Source organism: Chlorocebus sabaeus, chromosome 14, assembly GCF_047675955.1.
Source record: "Chlorocebus sabaeus isolate Y175 chromosome 14, mChlSab1.0.hap1, whole genome shotgun sequence".
NCBI lineage: Eukaryota > Metazoa > Chordata > Mammalia > Primates > Cercopithecidae > Chlorocebus > Chlorocebus sabaeus.
In genome coordinates, this window is record NC_132917.1 from 34,071,429 (window position 1) to 34,093,818 (window position 22,390).

The following is a 22,390-nucleotide window of genomic DNA, read 5'->3' on the forward strand; positions in this document are numbered from 1 at the left end:
ACCTATGATATACCTAGTTAGCATTCTGCAACCTCTAGAATTTGTCCTTATCTTCACCTAGCTAATGCTGAAAATGTTATGCATTTATCACTCACCTTATCACCACTGCAATTCTTTTATTTTTTTTATTTCTGTTCAGTAGTCTTTTGTTTTAGGAAAAAAGAGTTGGATTTACAGTCTTGGAAATGAAAGGTGTCTCTTTTAAATAGCAGAATAAATATTGTATGGAGAGCGGGAGTGTTTTTGTAACTGCAGGCAAGGACCTGTGTCTGCTCCTGTGGTCTCCTCAGCAGGCAGATTTCTGCTAGCACTTGCTGACATTTTCCAGAGCAATGAGAGCCGCCAGTAAAGCAACTGAAGACCACTTTGTGACTAAATGGGATAAATGCATAATAAAAAAAGAAACCATAATTAATTCTTCTCTTTAGGATAATGGAATCAGAATATTGGTGCAGAGACCTCCCCCTACCCCATGAATCATCAATGTTAGACTTACAGTGCTTTGGGATGTTTTCAATATAATTTGTTTTTGTCTGACACACACATGCGCGCGCGCACACACACACACATATATATAAATAGAAGATCTTATTTATAGTACAATTTTAAATCATCTTGGAAGATATGTGTAAAACATAAAACTCTGCCTTAAACAATAATGGTTAAATTATTATGCAAGGGAAGTGTAAAATTAGTAGTGCGGAAAGTAATGACTTGTGAAAATAAATATGATTTAAAAGCTATTGGAACCCCCAAAACACTTTAAGCCTTGAGAGAGATGTGACTGTGATCTGAGTCACATCTGGCTACAACTTCTATTTCTCAGATTATAGATTACTTCACTTTCTTATTTTCCTTGTTCTCTATAAATGCAAAAAAAATTACTTCACTTTCTTATTTTCCTTGTTCTGTACAATGACTAAAGATAATTAAATGATGTCAGGGACAAAAACCTCCTGCCTTCTTAATTAATGACCCTTGCTATAGATTAACTTCCCCTTTGTTGTTCTGCTTTGCTTAAACCAGATGACAGAAAACCCATGGCTATTCCACCCTCTGTAAAAAAATGTTAAATGTACCCTTCCCCAAAAGAAACATTGCCTACAACCAATCAAACTACTGTAACTATGAGCCAAGGTCGTATGAATAACTTATAATCCTGCTAAAAACTCTATGTCTGCCTATATAAATGTTAACTTCCCTGCTTGGGAACGCTGACTCCTTTCTTTTAGAGTTGGTGTTTCCAGGTGGGTTTTCCTCAAACTTTGCATGTGAATAAACTCTCTTTAAATTGGATTCTGACTGTTTTGATAATTTTAGGTTGACACACTTCAAGGATTCAGAGTCAGAAAGTTAACCTGGGGACAAGTAGACCAGAAAGCTTCATGGGAATAGGTAGCCCTTGACCTTAACCCTGAAGAATAAGTGGGCTTCTTGATAGATACAGAGGGGAAAATGATAGAAGTCCTGAAGGTACAAATAAGAAGGGGTTCAAATGAAAAGAGTTGCTTATCAGGCAATAACAAGATCACCAGCACTTGATAGAGCAAATGGAATCCAGCTATGGAGACTTAATAGCTGAGGAGGTCGACCTCTGCTTTGCGGAGTGGATAATGGTTAAGTGGTAACTTTTGAAAGTATTTCTTTTTTTTCTTCTTCTTTTTTTTTTTTTTTTTTTTGGCTTCTCTGAACTGTGAGAGACAGGGTGGTAATTTCCTTTTAAGTAAGTTAAGTAAGCAGAAGTGTTTAAGAAGGTAAGACCAATTTTGCAAGGGAATGAGTTGGCTGTGATGGTTTGCCTGAGGACACATTGAAGGTAGAATTCATTTCATCTCAAACTTTTCACACTTGGAAATGTCATTTCTGTAAGATTGTGTTAAAGGATCTTGAAATCATTTAAAAAATAGAGACAATAAAAATCCCATCACCATGCCAAATACTCTACTAGGTGCCTTACATAACGTTATAAGTTAGCTCTTTGCAGCAACTTTATGAGGTAGATGTTACTATGTTCATTTCACAGATAAAAAATTTTAGCTTCAAAGAAGTTATTTGGCTTGCTTGACATCCCAGAAATATGAGGTGGCAGCGCTAGGCTTAACTTCAGGGGACTCTGACTTTGCATTCATGCTCTTGTGTTATGTGCCATGGAGAGTAGAAAACAATGGACGGTGATCTAGAAGCTTATATTTTTTTTCATGGGGGATGATCCTTGCATCCATAAAATTAAGCTGGAAAAAGATCTGAGATAGTACATAACTTAGTGCTCTGCTTCAAGGTCAGGCTACAAGTGATTGTCAGTAGAGAGATGAGGTTTCCACTTGTTTCTCCTCCAGTCAACCAGCAGTGCTGTAATTCCAATTGTGCATACGTGCAAAGTTTACAGGGTACTTTAAAATATGTTTTAAAATAAACTTCACAAAAACTCATGAATAAGAGGTAGGGTATGTGCATTTTTTTCCACTTTTTTGGCAAGAAAAACTGAGATTCAAGAGGTGCTAAATGGCAGAGTTAGCAATCAAATCCAGTTTTTGTTACTAAGTCTAATGGCATGCTTAATTTCTACATGCCTGATTGCCAACACTATGTAGCAATTTTGATCCTCGAGTTAACATTTCTAATGTTTTCTATTCTTTTGGTTCCTAGTTTTAAGATTTCTCTATAAATGCAAAACCACTACCCCTTATGTCAAACAGGATAGAACAATGTTCACAATGCTGATGAATGAATATGAGAAGTAGGAACCTGGTGTCAGGGAAAGAATCTATAGGTCCTGTTTCTTTTTGCACAAGTCTAGTTAAGGTTAGTTATTCATTGAATAATTATATTTCATTGAAAGGGCAGAAAAACAATACAGATAAAATCCTGGTTCCTTAAAATGTGCTGTTCTTTCCTTATGGATAATGGCCCCCTTTCAGAACTAAATGAGGTTACAAATTGAACTTGTATTATAGCTCATTAAAAACTTGGCCTCACTTTTAGCACTCAGGACCCTTGGAAGCCATTGAAAGCCTCCTGCTGCTTTTCCCATAACCTTTGCACCACAACAGCCCAGCTACACTTATCTCTGCCATGTAGAGCTATGCGAGAAAGTCAGGGTCAAATCATTAGGCATTTCTTACACCAGAAATCAGTGTCATTGTAGGAGGTGGGTGACAGCCCTTTTCTGGGAGGGAGAGATAGAAGGGCATGCATTTTACATTCACTCTAGTGTAATTTGAGACCACGCCTGCAGGGCCCCCTGTTGGTGCATTCTTCAGTGTTTAATCTCTTGTCTGGGGAAAAGCCTATAGCAAAAGCCTAAAGCATTCTCCTATCACATCATAAGCAGGGAGACTTAAGAATCCTGAGAGGTATTACTACTGGAAGAAAAACGGAAAATGCAGTACAATCGTCCTCAACATTAACTACATTTAAATGCATTCAGCAGTCTGGAACAGTTCTCATACACTAATAATAAAATGAGGAGAAATTTCTTCAGTGAGAAACTATGTTTTGACTCTGAGATTCAATTAAAATGATCTAAAATGAAGTAGCAAAGGAAAGATTTCCTGTGGCTGTGTGATATCACAGGGCTTCATGCAACTGAAAAGGAAAAATGCAAACACACTAAGAGTATCTGGAGAAAACACATGAGGAATGAATATCAAAGAAATCAATAGGAAAAATCACCTTCCCTAAGTATAATGTCAAGGAAACACTATTGAAAAAAATATTCATAGTACCTCCTTCCAGGGGAATATGCAGAAGCAAAGGCAAGCATTTTTAAAAGTAGCAAAAACTACACTGGAATTTAAAACTAAAATTAGTAATCTAGCTGACAAAGACCTATGGAAGGTGTTTATGTGTTCCGTGGGAGAAATAAAATCAATGAAAGAATGAACATATTGCATTTATACACTACTCATGCTTTACAGCATTCTAGTCTCAACACTGTATTTTTGTTATTCCAAATGATTAAGGACCCACTGTAGCCCATTAAGTTTTTCGTGAGATGATGATATAGTAGAATGACAATGAATATTTTGTTGCTATTCATGTTGAGAGGCTTGGAGAATATACTGGTTGTATGCTTCCAGAAAAGAACAGTAAATACTCCTTGTAGGTTTTATGAATTTACTTTTTCTTTAAGGCGGCTTAAAAATGTATTTTTAAAAGAATGGGGGTCAGGCCTGACTGATACTCAACTGTAGGTCCAGTACAGCTGAACAGGTTGTTGATAGCCAGCATCCTATCTCATTGGTCAGTACCTGGAAAGAATCAGCTAAATATTTAGAATAGAACTCTGAGACAGGGCATATAGTGAATTTATGCCTTCTTTATTTATAATATGATATTACAACATGTTTTGGTCACATCATAAGAGTAGCACATTCTAGTTTCACATGAAATATTGCTTACTTCAGATAGAAAAAAGGTATTTGAGCTTTACATCTTTTTCTTAAAAAAAATCATCTATTACTGAATATTGAATGAGAAAATAAATATAATATTTTCACTGCTTAGTTATGTTTAATTACTTAGACAATAAATATCTTCCCTTATCCTTAGAGCAAGTATACTATCTTGTATACTAATATTAAGAATGATATTATTTTAATGTTTAAAATTGTAATTACATATATTCTTCTTTCATTTAAGTTTTCTGAAACAAAAAAGACCCACTAAATCTTATAAAATTAAACTGTATTTGTGATTTATTTGTGCAGAAAATATACACAATAAAGTCAAAAATTAAACCTTCCCATGCATTATAATTGTCAAGGATCTGGTAGTGTTAAAACATTGAATATTGGACATGAACTTTGAATTGTTTCTCTAAGAGTGATGATAGATCTTTGCTTCTCATTTAACGTGACTTGACTAGTACCAAGGAGATATCAGATGCTATCACAGGCAATGAGATTATAGAGGTGAAACCCACGGTCTCTTCTGGATTTTCAGATCTACATTGGGATCTTTATTGGGTTTACAAATCTATTTCTATCCTTTAATTATATGACTTTGATTTTTTTACATACTGTGACAGAGATCGATCAGCTCACAAAGAGTATTCTTATTACCATACAACTGGATAGTAATAATCATAATGACATGGGCAAATATTTATTAAATGCTTATTACACATTTGGTTCTAAATGTTTAATTTTACTTAATATTCACAAAGTATCTATGATAATTTTTTTTTTTTTTTACTCTTCCCATTTTATAGAGAGGAAACTGAGAGAAGGCCCAAATTCAAACAACTTCTGAGTGGCCGAACTGGTGTGCAGAATTCACTGTGACCTGGGCATGCATTGATGTAAATTCTAACCTAATAATTCAACCAATCGGAGAACCTATGATATCAGGACTCTTGCATGCGTGGGTGTTGTCTCTACCCAAATAGACTGTAATCTCTTGAGGAATATTTCTTCTGAACTGTCTCAAGAGATTAACTCATTCTTGGATGACAGAGAATCCTCCTGTGTGCGTATTGGTCAAGCTGCAGGACTCCCTCCCCTGTGGTTAGCTTATGGCCCTCTGGAGGCCTGTGGAATCAAAACTAGGTCTGGCTCTGCAAGGTTTCCTGCCCCTCAGCTAGTGTTTCCCAGAGGTATCGGGCCTTGCCTTTAGAGATGGTGCTCTCCCCTTGAGAAGTTGTACTGAAATTTTGTTGTTATAGTACTTTTTAGTATCTGCTGTTTCTGCATTCTGGCTCCCTACAGTGTAAACCTTCTTATTCCCCTTCCTAGCAATTTCTTTTTCTCTCTCAACTCTGTGCTCTTGGAAGGGTTTTCATGAGTGATTTGCTGCTATTTCTGAGATTCTCAAGTACTTTGACTAACACAGCCCTTTTGATCTCTTAGTGACTCCCCAGCTATGCTCCTCATCTTGGAGGCTGCAGGGCTGTCTCCCTTTTCAGCTAGTTGTTCTGACAGTTTCATCACATGGTATCTCCTCTCCTTTTGGAAGAAAGTGTTGTCTATTTGGGTTCCATCTTTGGTTCCACTTCATCTCCTGCTGCTCCTGCTACATAACTGCTGATTCTTCACTGGTCCTGCTGCTAGAGGTTGTGGCGCTGGCCACAACTGACTGCCCATATCCTGGGGTTTGGTGGTGGCTCTCTGCCCCTCTTTCTTGATCTCACCTGAAGAAAATTCCTTATTTTTATTTCTTTCCTAAAAATAGATTTCCTGTTCTTGCTTCATCAATGAAATTTCTTCTTTTTCCTCTCTGAAGGTATTAATGAGATCTTTTCCTTCATTGTCTCCTGTTCTGCATATTCTCCTTTCCTTCAAATTATTTATTTTTTTTGTTTGATTTGCTCACTATTTGTCACGTTAGAAACTTTTATCAGATAGTTGGAAGCTGGCAAACCTAGGATGTTTGCTTTGATTTACAAATGGGCATCATGAAAACAACCAAAGTCTTTTGAGTGTGTGTGAGTCTACCCGTTCTGAGCTTTAAGACTGGATAATTGCCGCCAGGCCTGCTTTCTTGAGGAGGTTGTGATGTCAGGAATTTTAGGTACCCGCCTAGAGCCAGTCACGTTTCTTGGAGAAAGACCCTCTCATTTATTCTGTGAAGGAAGTAGACCTAGCTGCCTTACCTGAAAGCTGAGTGAAGAAATGGAGTTAGGATATTCATGTTTCTTATCACCCTGTTGATAGTGTGGTGTTCCTGGCATCAACCTGTCCCTGAATTCTGAGATCCTGTATATTACCCTCTGCAGAGAATGAATCTAGTATTTTAACAAGGTAGAGGAGAGGGAACTAAGTCGGGTAGGAGCTCTAACTACATCTTAAAAAGTGTCTCTATTTTTCAGCACCACCTTCATTTTTTTTTTTTTTTTTTTTTTTTGGTAAATTTACCTGGTACCCTAGTTCTTTGAAGGAATCAGCAGTGTAGATCAGAGTGTGTCTCTGTTTTCTGACTGCTAAGACAGTTTTGGGTTTTGTTGCTCAGCCTCCAATATTTTATTGCTCTTGTCCCATTTTGTTGCCTTTGTGGGTTTACGATGTTAGAGAAAAAACTTTTATTGTTGTTTTAATGGAATGGTTGAAAGGAAGTGTTATACTCAGACCGTTTGTTCCCCAAAGAAGACCACCAGAGTCCAGAGTCAAAGCCAAGCAGCAAGGATCTTTACTACAAGTTCGAACTTGGTCCCTCCGTTTTACAGCATACAAGAGGGCCTCGAACAATGCGAGTGCTTGCTTTTTATAGCCCGATGTAAACAGGATATGTAAAGTTACAGGGAACAAGGTAGTTCTCTCTGTTACTGCATTACAATTGGTTAACATTATACATTTAGCATTCCTTATCGGAGATCTCCCAGGTAATGTTTTTCTGAAGTTTGAAAGAAATATGGAGGAATGTGTTTGTGCTGGGCTCAGGAAGTTGGGAGATATATGGGGGATGTGCCTCATTCCTTTCAGAAGCAAAAGTAAATCCATGCATTTGGTTCACCACCATCATGCAAAATGAGCTCAAAATTGGCACTGTGATAAATACCCATGAATATAAAAAATGTGCACCTTTACAAATTTTATATATATATATTTTTTGCCATTTTGAGGACAAAGATTCCACATCTTTGAAACATTGATTATTCTACCTTCTGTATTATAATTGTCACAAGATCTGAAATTTCTGTTATGTCTCAAGTTCCTCTGCAAAGAAATAATCTGTTTTCCTATAGGAGAGATGCTATCCTTTACTACATTACAAATCTAATTTATAGAAAAATGCCTGCCATAGTTATTTTTAATCTTCTGAAAAATCACTACCTTGTATCAACACTGTAAAACTAAATCTCTAATAGTATTTTTCTAAACCATTAAATGAGGGGTATTAATTACAAATGCCTAAGATTAAGTTTTAATTATTACTAATGTGTTTCCACTTTGAAAAAGGTTGTTCACCCCCTTTCTTCTAACCAAAGTTCTCTTATTGACTTTATTTTAGTAATTATTACAGAGAGACAACCTGTTATTTTTTAAAACAAATCTCGTTATCTGATTATTGTAGCATATATATTTTTAGGTATCTATGGTTGTAAAGCAAAGTACCCATAAACCAAGGGGCTGAAAGTAACCATTTTATGTTGCTTACGGTTTTATGCGTCAAGGAATTTGAATGGTCTTGGCTGGTTCACATGACATCATCAGAGTTTCCCAAAACTTGAGGACTGCGTTTCAAGATGAAATCTTCACTCATATGGCTGGCACTGCAGTGTTCCTTAGCTTCTCTCTCCACCTCGCGTTTTATCTTCCAGGCCCTCTTTATGCATCTTTGGCACTTCCAGGCTAGCAGTCTCAGGGTAGTCAGACTTCTTATATTAACAGTTGATTTCCTCCAGAGCAAGCGTACCATGAGCAAGTGTTTCGCAAGATAGAAAGTGGAAGCTGACCTGGCCCTGGCATCACATCACCTGTGTTGTTTTCTATTGGTCAGAGCAGTTACAGAACCTACCCATTCAAGAGGAGGTGATATAGAGGCCTCTTCACAATGGGTGAAATGGGTGAAGTGACAGAGCATGTGCAGTCACCTCTAGCCTGCTAATCTCTCTCTCTCTCTCTCTCTCTCTCTCTCTCTCACACACACACACACACACAGACACACAGACACAGCAAATATATATATACTGCCTGTAAAAATACATGACTAATTTCAGAACCTAAATAAATACATGGCGGACAGGCATGGTGTCTCATGCCTGTAATTGCAGCACTTTGGGAGGCCAAGGTGGGCGGATCACCTGGGGTTAGGAGTTCAAGACCAGCCTGTCCAACATGGCAAAACCCCATCTCTACTAAAAATACAAAAAATTAGCTGGGCGTAGGGGTGGGCACCTGTAATCCCAGCTACTCAGGAGGCTGAAGCAGGCGAATCACCTGAACTGGGGAGGTGGAGGTTGCCGTGAGCTGAGATCACGCCACTGCACTCCAGCATGGATAACTAGAGCAAAACTCCATCTCAAAAAAAGAAAAAAAAAGAAAGAAAGAAATACTTGGCATAATTTTTTGGAGATTATAGATACCTGCTTTATATGGGAATACCTCAAACACCTTCCTCCCTTCCATTTCTGTCATCTGTTGATATATTTTTGTTGGAATTTCTGCTAAGCTTCTGCTATAGCTTTGACTGATATCACTCGTGATTGCTGAGAACAAGGCTTCACAGAGAGAATTTTCTGAAGAGCCACCAAACTGCCTATTGGACAGTGCTGGGATTGCTACCTCTTTCCACAGAAGATGTGGCTGTGTTTGAACCGTTATCCACATGCAATTAAGATGGTAGAGCAGTATACAAAGTATCTCCGCCAAGGAAATGTCATCTTTCAAAGCAACACCTGTAGCAGGAACCATAGCAACAGTTCCTTAACACCAGAAAAAATAACCTCATGGAAGAGACACAATCTTGACTTATCTAGCTGCTTGACCTTATACAAATAATTATATTTCCTATGCATTTTTAAATTTATAAAGTAGAACCAATCATTCTTCTATCAAGGAATTGTTGTGAGACTGAAATAACACTCACATTGAGTCACAGTATCTGGAAAATAATTGAATATGGGTTTTAGGCTGTAATAATTAACGTTATTATGTTTTGAGGAGCAATATAAAAATGTATTGGTTTTCAAAGGGAATGCTTCCAGTTTTTGCCCATTCAGTATGATATTGGCTGTGGGTTTGTCATAAATAACTCTTGAAAACTGGCACAAGACAGGGATGCCCTCTCTCACCACTCCTATTCAGCATAGTGTTGGAAGTTCTGGCTAGGGCAATCAGGCAAGAGAAAGAAAGAAAGGGTGTTCAGTTAGGAAAAGAAGAAGTCAAATTGTCTGTTTGCAGATGACATGATTGTATATTTAGAAAACCCCATCATCTCAGTCCAAAATCTCCTTAAGCTGATAAGCAACTTCAGCAAAGTCTCAGGATACAAAATCAATGTGCAAAAATCACAAGCATTCTTATACACCAGTAACAGACAAACAGAGAGCCAAATCAGGAATGAACTTCCATTCACAATTGCTTCAAAGAGAATAAAATACCTAGGAATCCAACTTACAAGGGATGTAAAGGACCTCTTCAAGAAGAACTACAAACCACTGCTCAGTGAAATAAAAGAGGACACAAACAAATGGAAGAACATACCATGCTCATGGATAGGAAGAATCAATATTGTGAAAATGGCCATACTGCCCAAGGTTATTTATAGATTCAATGCCATCCCCATCAAGCTACCAATGACTTTCTTCACAGAATTGGAAAAAACTGCTTTAAAGTTCATAAGGAACCAAAAAAGACCCCGCATTGCCAAGACAATCCTAAGTCAAAAGAACAAAGCTGGAGGCATCACGCTACCTGACTTCAAACTATACTACAAGGCTACAGTAACCAAAACAGCATGGTACTGGTACCAAAACAGAGATATAGATCAATGGAAGAGAACAGAGCCCTCAGAAATAATACCACACATCTACAGCCATCTGATTTTTGACAAACCTGAGAGAAACAAGAAATGGGGAAAGGATTCCCTATTTAATAAATGGTGCTGGGAAAATTTGCTAGCCATAAGTAGAAAGCTGAAACTGGATCCTTTCCTTACTCCTTATACAAAAATTAATTCAAGATGGATTAGAGACTTAAATGTTAGACCTAATACCATAAAAACCCTAGAGGGAAACCTAGGTAATACCATTCAGGACATAGGCATGGGCAAGGACTTCATGTCTAAAACACCAAAAACAATGGCAACAAAAGCCAAAATTGACAAATGGGATCTCATTAAACTAAAGAGCTTCTGCACAGCAAAAGAAACTACCATCAGAGTGAACAGGCAACCTACAGAATGGGAGAAAATTTTTGCAATCTTCTCATCTGACAAAGGGCTAATATCCAGAACCTACAAAGAACTCAAGCAAATTTACAAGAAAAAACCAAACAACCCCATCAAAAAGTGGGCAAAGGATATGAACAGACACTTCTCAAAAGAAGACATTCATACAGTCAACAGACACATGAAAAAATGCTCATCATCACTGGCCATCAGAGAAATGCAAATCAAAACCACAATGAGATACCATCTCACACCACTTAGAATGGCAATCATTAAAAAATCAGGAAACAACAGGTGCTGGAGAGGGTGTGGAGAAATAGGAACACTTTTACACTGTTGGTGGGACTGTAAACTAGTTCAACCATTGTGGAAAACAGTGTGGTGATTCCTCAAGGATCTAGAACTAGAAATACCATTTGACCCAGCCATCCCATTACTGGGTATGTACCCAAAGGATTATAAATCATGCTGCTATAAAGACACATGCACACGTATGTTTATTGAGGCACTATTCACAATAGCAAAGACTTGGAATCAACCCAAATGTCCATCAGTGACAGACTGGATTAAGAAAATATGGCACATATACACCATGGAATACCATGCAGCCATAAAAAAGGATGAGTTCGTGTCTTTTGTAGGGACATAGATACAACTGAAAACCATCATTCTCAGCAAACTATCGCAAGAACAGAAAACGAAACACTGCGTGTTCTCACTCATAGGTGGGAATTGAACAATGAGATCACTTGGTCACAGGAAGGGAAACATCACACACTGGGTCCTATTGTGGGGAGGGGGTGGGAGGAGGGATAGCATTAGGAGATATACCTAACGTAAATGACGAGTTAATGGGTGCAGCACACCAGCATGGCACATGTATACATATGTAACAAACCTGCACATTGTGAACATGTACCCTACAATTTAAAGTATAATAATAATAAATAAAAAATTTTAAAAAGGTAAAATAAAATAATCAGTAAAAACAGGATGACACTGCCAAAAAAAAAATGTATTGGTATAACCAGCTACAGAGGTAATGTACCTTAGCATTCATTATACCTAACACTATTGATATTTAATGTCAAAATATATTGTGTTCTACAGACTCCCTGAATCTGTGTCACCTACAAATTCATTCAAGTGGTAATTAAACTAAGAAACACTGCTTTTAAGATACAATCAAAACTTCCCAGAGGATGAGCACAGCAGGTTGTCAGTATCTCTTCTCTGATAGTTTTTATGTGGCAGTTTGCTGAGACTCTGTCTTAAATCCATGAGCTTTGTCTGTCTAAAATTCAATAAATTCCACTTTTGCCTGGAGGATATGATGCAAGTTGTCTATCCCTTTCTTGACCTCCGCATGGATGACCAGTTAATTAGGACAGGGTCTTGTCAATGTCGGTACCATCACCATTATTATTGTCATCATAATTTTACATATTCTAATCACACATTGACTTCAAAGAATGCAAAACAAATAAAGGCTACATCCCTGACCTTAGTCACCTACCATTTTGAGGGTGCCCTGTTGATTATAAAGGAGACTATATATAAAGATGTGGTTTAGGGAGTATAAGTCATGACTATTACTAGAAAACAATACAAACCAATGCAGCCAGTCTGAGGAAGCTCATGATATGACCCAGAGGTGTAACTTGAGTGATTTGTGGCATCCAGGAAGACTTGCCTCTCTCACCTGTGGCCTGGAGCTTGCGGTCCTGAAATAATACACTCACTGTTAATTACTTTCACAAGCAAGGGGCATTAGCTTCAGAGACCCACAGATGTGGGTTCCAGTCTTCACTACATTACTTAATGGTTTTGTGTCTTAAGAAAAGATAGTTAACTACTTTGATACTTGGATTTTTCAGCTGTAAAATGTTTATCTTATAAAAATGTTGTGAAATTTAAATGTGATAATATATGTAAAACCCCTAACAATACTTGCACTTAATGTTTACATCAACAATAATTGATTCAGGAAAGCCACCTTCCCTCCCTCCGTCCCTCCCCCCTTCCCTCCCTCCCTCCCTCCCTCCCTCCCTCCCTTCCTTCCTTCCTTCCTTCCTTCCTTCCTTCCTTCCTTCCTTCCTCTTTCCTTTTCTGTCTCTCTCCCTCCCTCCCTCCCTCCCTTCCTCTTTCCTTTTCTCTCTCTCTCTCCCTCCCTCCCTTCCTTCCTTCCTCTTTCCTTTTCTCTCTCTCTTTCTCTCTCCCTCCCTCCCTCCCCACTTCCCTCTTTCCTTCCCTCCCCGCCTTTCTTCCTTTTTCCTTTTCTCTCTTCCCCTCTTTACTTAACTTATTACCTCATCTGGATGCCTAGTCAGATTATTCTGAAGCAATTACCAGCTATTACATTACATCCTTACATCTTGAAATATTGTAATATGTATACTTAAATTATTTTCAGACATAACATTTGTACTATGATGCTACCTAAATTATTGACAATAATTAGTAGAATTATTCATTATCATCATCATCAAATATTCAGCCAGTGTTCACATCTCCTCATCTGCCTTGTAATTATTTTTTGCAATCTGTTTGTTTGCATTGGGATCAAGATAATGTCCATATATTGCTGATATGTCTTTCAAGTGTCTTTTAAAAACTAAACTCTTTATTTGAAAATGATTCTAGGTATACAGAAAAGCTGCAAAGATAGTACAGAGGGTTTTGGTATATCCTTGTGAAAGTTGCAGATACCAGCATGAAATCACTTTTTGTCAGACCCAAACAAATTAGAGCCGGGAAAGCATGAAGAGGGAGAGCTCATGCTTGCATATCTGAGAGAAAGATTGTCTCAAAGACTTTCTAAAATAACCCGATAAAAAAATTATTCCTTCTTTAGGACTGCAGCAATAAGATGCTGCAGATAAGATGCTCTTGGAAGAACACCTGCCCAGTAATGGCGTCTCCACCAATAAACTAATGCTAACTCTGGTTTTGAGCCTCCGAAATCAATGAACTCCGTTTCCAAGTAGTTTATGTTAACTTCTCCTTGTGTCAATAAAAGCTTTTGCTTACCCTCCTCCTTCAGGTGCATACATGGCTTGCCATACCCGTGGATCTCAGATTATGATCCTCTTTTCTAATTCCCAAATAAACTCAACATACTTTCAGACATTTTTCTCTGACTTTTTTTTTTAGGTTGACATTCTTTACTCAGTTTTTGCTAATGTTAGTATCTTACATAACCATGATACTTCAACACTAAGAAATTAACATTACTATAATACTAAAAACTAAACTAGAGACTTTATTTGAATTTCACCAGGTTTTCCACTAATCCAGCATGTATTCTAGGATTCTATATTATATTTAGGTTTTTTAGTCTCTTTTAAACTGTAATTTTCCTCTAGATCTTTTTTATTGTCGTACTTCATATGACAAGGCAGATTTTTTTTTTCCTTTTTTTTTTAAATTTATTTATTATTATTATACTTTAAGTTGTAGGGTACATGTGCATAATGTGCAGGTTTGTTACATATGTATACTTGTGCCATGTTGGTGTGCTGCACCCATCAACTCGTCATTTACATCAGGTATAACTCCCAATGCAATCCCTCCCCCCTCCCCCCTCCCCATGATAGGCCCCGGTGTGTGATGTTCCCCTTCCCGAGTCCAAGTGATCTCATTGTTCAGTTCCCACCTATGAGTGAGAACATGCGGTGTTTGGTTTTCTGTTCTTGTGATAGTTTGCTAAGAATGATGGTTTCCAGCTGCATCCATGTCCCTACAAAGGACACAAACTCATCCTTTTTTATGGCTGCATAGTATTCCATGGTGTATATGTGCCACATTTTCTTAATCCAATCTGTCACTGATGGACATTTGGGTTGATTCCAAGTCTTTGCTATTGTGAATAGTGCTGCAATAAACATACGTGTGCATGTGTCTTTATAGCAGCATAATTTATAATCCTTTGGGTATATACCCAGTAATGGGATGGCTGGGTCATATGGTACATCTAGTTCTAGATCCTTGAGGTATCGCCATACTGTTTTCCATAATGGTTGAACTAGTTTACAATCCCACCAACAGTGTAAAAGTGTTCCTATTTCTCCACATCCTCTCCAGCACCTGTTGTTTTCTGACTTTTGAATGATCGCCATTCTAACTGGTGTGAGATGGTATCTCATTGTGGTTTTGATTTGCATTTCTCTGATGGCCAGTGATGATGAGCATTATTTCATGTGTCTGTTGGCTGTATGAATGTCTTCTTTTGAGAAGTGTCTGTTCATATCCTTTGCCTACTTTTTGATGGGGTTGTTTGTTTTTTTCTTGTAAATTTGTTTGAGTTCTTTGTAGGTTCTAGATATTAGCCCTTTGTCAGATGAGTAGATTGCAAAAATTTTCTCCCATTCTGTAGGTTGCCTGTTCACTCTGATGGTAGTTTCTTTTGCTGTGCAGAAGCTCTTTAGTTTAATGAGATCCCATTTGCCAATTTTGGCTTTTACTGCTGTTGCTTTTGGTGTTTTAGACATGAAGTCTTTGCCCATGCCTATGTCCTGAATGGTACTACCTAGGTTTTCCTCTAGGATTTTTATGGTATTAGGTCTAACATTTAAGTCTCTAATCCATCTTGAATTAATTTTTGTATAAGGAGTAAGGAAAGGATCCAGTTTCAGCTTTCTACTTATGGCTAGCAAATTTTCCCAGCACCATTTATTAAATAGGGAATCCTTTCCCCATTTCTTGTTTCTCTCAGGTTTGTCAAAAATCAGATGGCTGTAGATGTGTGGTATTATTTCTGAGGACTCTGTTCTGTTCCATTGGTCTATATCTCTGTTTTGGTACCAGTACCATGCTGTTTTGGTTACTGTAGCCTTGTAGTATAGTTTGAAGTCAGGTAGCGTGATGCCTCCAGCTTTGTTCTTTTGACTTAGGATTGTCTTGGAGATGCGGGCTCTTTTTTGGTTCCATATGAACTTTAAAGCAGTTTTTTCCAATTCTGTGAAGAAAGTCATTGGTAGCTTGATGGGGATGGCATTGAATCTATAAATAACCTTGGGCAGTATGGCCATTTTCACAATATTGATTCTTCCTATCCATGAGCATGGTATGTTCTTCCATTTGTTTGTGTCCTCTTTTATTTCACTGAGCAGTGGTTTGTAGTTCTCCTTGAAGAGGTCCTTTACATCCCTTGTAAGTTGGATTCCTAGGTATTTTATTCTCTTTGAAGCAATTGTGAATGGAAGTTCATTCCTGATTTGGCTCTCTGTTTGTCTGTTACTGGTGTATAAGAATGCTTGTGATTTTTGCACTTTAATTTTGTATCCTGAGACTTTGCTGAAGTTGCTTATCAGCTTAAGGAGATTTTGGGCTGAGACAATGGGGTTTTCTAAATATACAATCATGTCATCTGCAAACAGGGACAATTTGACTTCTTCTTTTCCTAACTGAATCCCCTTGATTTCTTTCTCTTGCCTGACTGCCCTAGCCAGAACTTCCAACACTATGTTGAATAGGAGTGGTGAGAGAGGGCATCCCTGTCTTGTGCCAGTTTTCAAAGGGAATTTTTCCAGTTTTTGCCCATTCAGTATGATATTGGCTGTGGGTTTGTCATAAATAGCTCTTATTATTTTGAGGTACGTTCCATCAATATCGAATTTATTGAGCGTTTTTAGCATGAAGGGCTGTTGAATTTTGTCAAAAGCCTTTTCTGCATCTATTGAGATAATGATGTGGTTCTTGTCTTTGGTTCTGTTTATATGCTGGATTATGTTTATTGATTTGCGAATGTTGAACCAGCCTTGCATCCCAGGGATGAAGCCCACTTGATCATGGTGGATAAGCTTTTTGATGTGTTGCTGAATCCGGTTTGCCAGTATTTTATTGAGGATTTTTGCATCGATGTTCATCAGGGATATTGGTCTAAAATTCTCTTTTTTTGTTGTGTCTCTGCCAGGCTTTGGTATCAGGATGATGTTGGCCTCATAAAATGAGTTAGGGAGGATTCCCTCTTTTTCTATTGATTGGAATAGTTTCAGAAGGAATGGTACCAACTCCTCCTTGTACCTCTGGTAGAATTCAGCTGTGAATCCATCTGGTCCTGGACTTTTTTTGGTTGCTAGGCTATTAATTATTGCCTCAATTTCAGAGCCTGCTATTGGTCTATTCAGGGATTCAACTTCTTCCTGGTTTAGTCTTGGAAGAGTGTAAGTGTCCAGGAAATTATCCATTTCTTCTAGATTTTCCAGTTTATTTGCGTAGAGGTGTTTATAGTATTCTCTGATGGTAGTTTGTATTTCTGTGGGGTTGGTGGTGATATCCCCTTTATCATTTTTAATTGCGTCGATTTGATTCTTCTCTCTTTTCTTCTTTATTAGTCTTGCTAGTGGTCTGTCAATTTTGTTGATCTTTTCAAAAAACCAACTCCTGGATTCATTGATTTTTTGGAGGGTTTTTTGTGTCTCTATCTCCTTCAGTTCTGCTCTGATCTTAGTTATTTCTTGCCTTCTGCTAGCTTTCGAATGTGTTTGCTCTTGCTTCTCTAGTTCTTTTAATTGCGATGTTAGAGTGTCAATTTTAGATCTTTCCTGCTTTCTCTTGTGGGCATTTAGTGCTATAAATTTCCCTCTACACACTGCTTTAATGTGTCCCAGAGATTCTGGTATGTTGTATCTTTGTTCTCATTGGTTTCAAAGAACATCTTTATTTCTGCCTTCATTTCGTTATGTACCCAGTAGTCATTCAGGAGCAGGTTGTTCAGTTTCCATGTAATTGAGCGGTTTTGATTGAGTTTCTTAGTCCTGAGTTCTAGTTTGATTGCACTGTGGTCTGAGAGACAGTTTGTTATCATTTCTGTTCTTGTACATTTGCTGAGGAGTGCTTTACTTCCAATTACGTGGTCAATTTTGGAGTAAGTATGATGTGGTGCTGAGAAGAATGTATATTCTGTTGATTTGGGGTGGAGAGTTCTATAGATGTCTATTAGGTCTGCTTGCTGCGGAGATGAGTTCAATTCCTGGATATCCTTGTTAACTTTCTGTCTCATTGATCTGTCTAATGTTGACAGTGGAGTGTTGAAGTCTCCCATTATTATTGTATGGGAGTCTAAGTCTCTTTGTAAGTCTCTAAGGACTTGCTTTATGAATCTGGGTGCTCCTGTATTGGGTGCATATATATTTAGGATAGTTAGCTCTTCCTGTTGAATTGATCCCTTTACCATTATGTAATGGCCTTCTTTGTCTCTTTTGATCTTTGATGGTTTAAAGTCTGTTTTATCAGAGACTAGTATTGCAACCCCTGCTTTTTTTTGTTCTCCATTTGCTTGGTAAATCTTCCTCCATCCCTTTATTTTGAGCCTATGTATGTCTCTGCGTGTGAGATGGGTCTCCTGAATACAGCAGACTGATGGGTCTTGACTCTTTATCCAGTTTGCCAGTCTGTGTCTTTTAATTGGAGCATTTAGTCCATTTACATTTAAGGTTAAGATTGTTATGTGTGAACTTGATCCTGCCATTATGATATTAACTGGTTATTTTGCTCGTTAGTTGATGCAGTTTCTTCCTAGCCTCGATGGTCTTTACATTTTGGCATGTTTTTGCAATGGCTGGTACCGGTTGTTCCTTTCCATGTTTAGTGCTTCCTTCAGGGTCTCTTGTAAGGCAGGCCTAGTGGTGACAAAATCTCTTAAGCATTTGCTTATCTGTAAAGGATTTTATTTCTCCTTCACTTATGAAACTTAGTTTGGCTGGATATAAAATTCTGGGTTTAAAATTCTTTTCTTTAAGAATGTTGAATATTGGCCCCCACTCTCTTCTGGCTTGAAGAGTTTCTGCCGAGAGATCTGCTGTTAGTCTGATGGGCTTCCCTTTGTGGGTAACCCGACCTTTCTCTCTGGCTGCCCTTAAGATTTTTTCCTTCATTTCAACTTTGGTGAATCTGGCAATCATGTGTCTTGGAGTTGCTCTTCTCGAGGAGTATCTTTGTGGTGTTCTCTGTATTTCCTGGATTTGAATGTTGGCCTGCCCTACTAGGTTGGGGAAGTTCTCCTGGATGATATCCTGAAGAGTGTTTTCCAACTTGGTTCCATTTTCCCTCTCACTTTCAGGCACCCCAATCAGACGTAGATTTAGTCTTTTTACATAATCCCATACTTCTTGCAGGCTTTGTTCATTTCTTTTTCTTCTTTTTTCTTTTGGTTTCTCTTCTCGCTTCATTTCATTCATTTGATCCTCAATCGCTGACATTCTTTCTTCCAGTTGATCGAGTCAGTTACTGAAGCTTGTGCATTTATCACGTATTTCTTGTGTCACGGTTTTCATCTCTTTCATTTCGTTTATGACCTTCTCTGCATTAATTACTCTAACCATCAATTCTTCCACTTTTTTTTCAAGATTTTTAGTTTCTTTGCGCTGGGTACGTAATTCCTCCTTTAGCTCTGAGAAATTTGATGGACTGAAGCCTTCTTCTCTCATCTCGTCGAAGTCATTCTCCGTCCAGCTTTGATCCGTTGCTGGCGAGGAGCTGCGCTCCTTTGCCGGGGGAGATGCGCTCTTATTTTTTGAATTTCCAGCTTTTCTGCCCTGCTTTTTCCCCATCTTTGTGGTTTTATTTGCCTCTGGTCTTTGATGATGGTGATGTACTGATGGGGTTTTGGTGTAGGTGTCCTTCCTGTTTGATAGTTTTCCTTCTAACAGTCAGGACCCTCAGCTGTAGGTCTGTTGGAGATTGCTTGAGGTCCACTCCAGACCCTGTTTGCCTGGGTATCAGCAGCAGAGGCTGCAGAAGATAGAATATTTCTGAACAGCGAGTGTACCTGTCTGATTCTTACTTTGGAAGCTTCCTCTCAGTGGTGTACTCCACCCTGGGAGGTGTGGGGTGTCAGACTGCCCCTAGTGGGGGATGTCTCCCTGTTAGGCTACTCAGGGGTCAGGGACCCACTTGAGCAGGGAGTCTGTCCCTTCTCAGATCTCAACCTCCGTGTTGGGAGATCCACTGCTCTCTTCAAAGCTGTCAGACAGAGTCGTTTGCATCTGCAGAGATTTCTGCTGCGTTTGTTATTGTTTACTGTGCCCTGTCCCCAGAGGTGGAGTCTACAGAGACAGGCAGGTTTCCTTGAGCTGCTGTGAGCTCCACCCAGTTCGAACTTCCCAGCCGCTTTGTTTACCTACTTAAGCCTCAGCAATGGCGGGCACCCCTCCCCCAGCCTCGCTGCTGCCTTGCCGGTAGATCACAGACTGCTGTGCTAGCAATGAGGGAGGCTCCGTGGGTGTGGGACCCTCCCGGCCAGGTGTGGGATATGATCTCCTGGTGTGCCTGTTTGCTTAAAGCGCAGTATTGGGATGGGAGTTACCTGATTTTCCAGGTGTTGTGTGTCTCAGTTCCCCTGGCTAGGAAAAGGGATTCCCTTCCCCCTTGCGCTTCCCAGGTGAGGCAATGCCTCGCCCTGCTTCAGCTCTCGCTGTTCGGGCTGCAGCAGCTGACCAGCACCGATCGTCCGGCACTCCCCAGTGAGATGAACCCAGTACCTCAGTTGAAAATGCAGAAATCACCGGTCTTCTGTGTCGCTTGCGCTGGGAGTTGGAGACTGGAGCTGTTCCTATTTGGCCATCTTGCTCCGCCCCCCCAGATTTTTTTTAATACACACTTTTAAATGTGAGTTATAACTTTATACTTGTGCTATTTTTAATGTTTCTTCATATCTTGAATTTCTTATAATTTTGTATTATGTATAAATATTTATCAAATTAAGAATTTATGTACTTATTTATTAGTTGGTATTAAACTAGTTAATGGACAGTGTTGTATACTTTCATCATGAAATTTCTGAGTCTAGTTTTCTCTCCTTCTGATGTTAGTAGCAATTGATGAACATTGTTTAGATCCATTAACTCATTAGGGATTACAGAATAGTGATATTCTAATTCTATCATTCTTCATTATATATAAACTATTTCATAATAATAAATTTTTCCTCTTCAACTGTAAAAGGAGAATAAATGTTGAATTTTCCCCTCTTTATTTAATAGTTTTCAAAGAAATGCAGCCATTTCCTAGCATCTTTCAGTCATTTATAATCTACTCTATTTTCATGGCCCTTTTTCGATATTGTTAGTTATAGTGGATGGATATAGATTGTCAGAGAATTTTTAGGTTTATAGAAAAATTTGAGCAGAAAGGGTAGAGAGTTCCCATATACTTCTCCCCTCACACAGCTTCCCTTATTATTAACATCATGCACTAATGTAGGATATTTGTTACAATTGATGAATCAATATCAATATATTACTATTGATTAAACTCCACAGTTTACAGTAGGGTTCATTCTTTGTGATGTACAATTCTGTGGATTTTGATGAATATATATATCATGTGTCCATCATTACAGTATGACACATAATAGTTCCACTCCCCTAAAAATCCCCTGTGTTACACCTATTTATTCCTTCCTTACTCCTAAGCTCTGAAAACCACTGATTTTTTTTTTTTTTGCTATCTCTACACTTTTGCCTTTTCCAGAATGCCTTACAGTTAGAGTCCTATTGCATATAGCCTTTCAGACTGCCTTATCTCGCTTAGCAATATGCATTTAAACTTCCTCCATGTCCTTCTGTGGCTTGCTAGCTCATTTCTTTTTATCACTGGAAAATATTCCATTGTCTGGATGGACTGTAGTGTGTTTATTCATTCATCTATTGAAGGACATATTGGTTGCTTCAAGTTTTGGCAATTATGAGGAAAGCTGCTATAAACATTCATGTACAGGCTTTTATGTGCATATAAATTTTCATTTTATTTGAGTAAATACCAAGGAATGCAATTGCTGGGTCAAATAATAAGACTATATTTCACTTTATTTTAAAAAATGCTCAACTATCTTATGATGTAGTTATATTTTGCATTCTTGCCAGCAACGAATGAGAGTTCCTGTTGCTCCTTATACTCGGCAGCATTTAGAGAGTCAGTGTTTTGGATTTTGCTCATTTCTCGTAGGTGTACAGTGGTATCTCATTGGTTGTTTTTTTGGGTTGGGGAGGGGGACAGAGTCTGGCTCTATCTTCCAGGCTGGAGTGCAATGGTGCCATCTTGGTTCACTGCAACCTTTGCCTCTTGCGCTCAGATGATTCTCCCCCTCAGCTTCCTGATTAGCTGGGGGCTACAGGCATGCATTACCATGGCCGACTAATTTTTTTTTTTTTTTTTTTTTTGATGGAGTATCGCTGTGTCACTCAGACTGGAGAGCAATAGTGTGATCTCTGTTCACTGCAACCTCTGCCTCCTGGGTTCAAGCAATTCTCCTGCCTCAGCCTCCCGAGTAGCTGGGATTACAGGCACCCACCATCATGCCTGGCTAAATTTTGTATTTTTGTAGAGATGGGGTTTTGCCATGTTGCCCAGGCTGGCCTTCAACTCCTGAGCTCAAGCAATTCGCCTGCCTTGGCCTCCTGAAGTGTAGAGATTACAGCCATGAGCCATGGTACCTGGCCTATCTCATTGTTTTAATTGTAATTCTCTAATGACATATGATGTTGAGCATCTTTTCATATACTTATTTGACATTTATATATCTTTTCTGGTGAGATGTCTGTTCAGAATTTTTTTTTTTTTT